The sequence below is a fragment of the Streptopelia decaocto genome (assembly GCF_964273445.1).
Source record: "Streptopelia decaocto genome assembly, chromosome: 17".
In the NCBI taxonomy this organism is placed as follows: domain Eukaryota; kingdom Metazoa; phylum Chordata; class Aves; order Columbiformes; family Columbidae; genus Streptopelia; species Streptopelia decaocto.
The window spans coordinates 9,660,229-9,663,118 of NC_138672.1; positions in this window are offsets into that span (position 1 = coordinate 9,660,229).

Sequence of the window (2,890 nt, forward strand, 5' to 3'; positions counted from 1 at the left end):
AAACACGGCATGTCCCCATGGGACCGGGAGATGCTCGTGCCAACAGGAGACTCTGCTGCCTGGTCCAGTGCGCAACGCTCTGGTCGCTCATGATCAAGATGAGAATTTGGCCTGGAATGGATTAAAAAAAAAGGGTTATCACGAGGTGCAAAATAACATGACATTGCAAGAGGCAACTAAATGCAGGTGGGTCATTTATGAAGTGAGGGGCTGCAAAGCAAATAATTCTCCATGAGGATGGGTTAGAGGGACAGAATGAGGAAAGAGGGGGTTAAATACCAGGGAAAGAGGCAAAATGAAAAGGTCTGCATTGGCAGGTAATAGATTTGCCACAGGGTAACTCAATGAAGAAGTCAGCAAAGGTTTTCTAAACAGTAGAAGAGTAAGGATACACAGTTTAAGTATTTAGTTCCCAAATTACTCTGGTGTGGTGACCCACAAACTCCTGCCAGTCCCTCATTCCTGCTGAGCAGGTATACGAGGTGACTGTGGGGTCACAGATCCCCAGCTGGGATTGAGGCAAAGTTAATGAGAAATGAGTGAAATGGCCCCAGTTTCAACACCCCCTCCACACCCAGGGCACCAACTCTCTGCCCAGGGGGATTTGCCTTTCCCCAAACCCCTCCAACCAACCCGCCCTGTCCAACCACCAGCTCGTCTTGACCTCCTGCAAGTAAAGATGCTGGGAGCTCATTTTCAAGCTCTCACATCAACAGAAGATGCGGAGGGATGAAGGGGTCACAACAAGCACAGATGTTGTAGCATTCCAGGTGAAAAAGGCTGAGAAGCACTGAAATTATAACCCACGCCAAGGGGAGGGTTCAGAAGTGTTTGCATAAAACAAGATGAGCACGGAGCTGCTCCGATGGCAGGTATGTTGATGCTATGAGGAATTGGTGCATCTGCACTATTTGTTTACATGCTGGAGGGCCTGGGTTTTTTTATTCTTTGTTTTCATTATTCCTGCTCAATTAGATGGGACATTCAGACATTGCTACTCTGTATTGCTTTTACCTTCAGGCTATTGGTGTTTGCTCAGAAAGTTGTGAACAGCTGCTTGAACCCTGATTGCCAAATTGTTGCTGCAGCTCAAATCACCCCCTTAAGAATGTACGAAAGGAGCCAAATTCATCTCAGGTGTAGCCTCTCTCAAATTGCACATGGGTTAATGTGGCTGGGGTAGTTTGGATAATCACAGCAACTAAATGAGTAAATAAATAGAGCTCAGCTTGTCCAAGTTGGCTAACCTGATACAGAATACTGATACTTGCAAGAGAAATGCTCCTTTAGCCATTTTCCCTGGTTTTAAACTCAGAGAACAATCCTTTCAATAGTGAGCTCCTGGGGCAGAGCTGGTTTGTGGTTGCCCACAACCTGAAGGCTGAATAAACAATCTGAATTTAATGAGAAAAGGTCAGTGTCATTTTTATTGTACCCCAAATAAGCCAATGAAGTGGGAGACAAGGATTCACTCTGTCCTCATCCCAGCAGCAAGCGTTTTATTTGTAAGGGTCACTCTCAAGTCCAGAACTGGCTGTGTTTGCTGAGTACAGCAAATCAGTGAGAAACCTTCAGGGTATAAAGGAATTGGACGTCTTAATGAGACAATTCTTCACAATCACATACTTATCAGAACAGCAGAGGTGAGAGCCCACCATTAATGTTTGCATTGTCTATGTATGTGTGAAAGACAAGGGTTAGATATGTTATGTATTAGCTATAGATACAGATGTAAACTGTTGATGATATTTACAGAATACATATGTATTTTTAAAAAGACAATCGGGCTAATGAAAATCACATTTCCTCTGATTACACCTGTCAGGGGAAATATCAAGGAAGAACCAGGGCTTTGTCTGCTGTTCGTGTGTGTAGGAAACTGGTATTTGACAAGCTGGTTTATAAGAACGTTCCTACAAAAGAGAGAGATAAAAGGCACTTTAAAAATCACAGCCCTGCCTCTGGTTCCCACACCAGCATCAAAGTGCAGCTTCCCCCGCTTGGGCTGGGCTTTGAGGATATCACCCGGCCTTAACGATCCAGTGTGCAGAAATAGCTCTTGTGCTGATAATGACCCTTAATTAAGATGTTTATTTAGGTTGTTTGTGTTTTCTCCTCCACAGCTCGTCATTGGGCGCAGAGTGTGACAGTATCGGTGCGGTAAATGAGACGTGTCCTACGTTTAAACGGGGACTCCCCTTTAAAAAGCTTCGTGTTTGCATGAAACAGACCCTCCACAGGGTAAAATCTTTAAGGGTAAAATCTTTATTCTTGCCAACAGCTGTTTGATATCCTGCTATCTGCTCCGCTGCAGCGCCCGGACACCCGCACACCAGCCGCCCCTGGGTTTGCACCATTAATGTCCCTTTGCAGATTGAGCTCCTGCAGGGCTGTGCTTTAGGAACCTCGCTTTGAAGCGGGTAACAGTTTCTTATATTCGCCTCTTCCTCCAACAGAGCAGTTTTTCTCGTTCTCAGCCTCAGCGACCCGGGAGTGGGGGACAATGTCCTCCCCCGGCCCCTCTGCCGCGACCGCCGGTCCTCTGTCCCGCCCTGGCGGCCGCCTTCGCCACTGCAGCCAGCCGCGACACCCAAAGGCTCCCGAGGCGACCAGGACCCGCACCGGGCCGCGCTCCACCGATCCCCGGGCGGTGGGAGCGAGGCCCATGGCGGACGGTGCCTTGGAGAGGTGCCGCGGCGGGCCCGCAGCCGCCTCAACCGGGACTCGAACCCGTGACCACCGAGCCCGCACTGCGCCTGCGCCACGCCGTGGCACTGCCGAGGCCACTTCCGCCCTTAGTGTCATTTTTTTCACCTCCGACGCTTCCGCCCTTCCCCGTTTCCCTTTAAAGGAAGGCGGAAGGGCGGCGGGAGAGAGAAACACAAACACG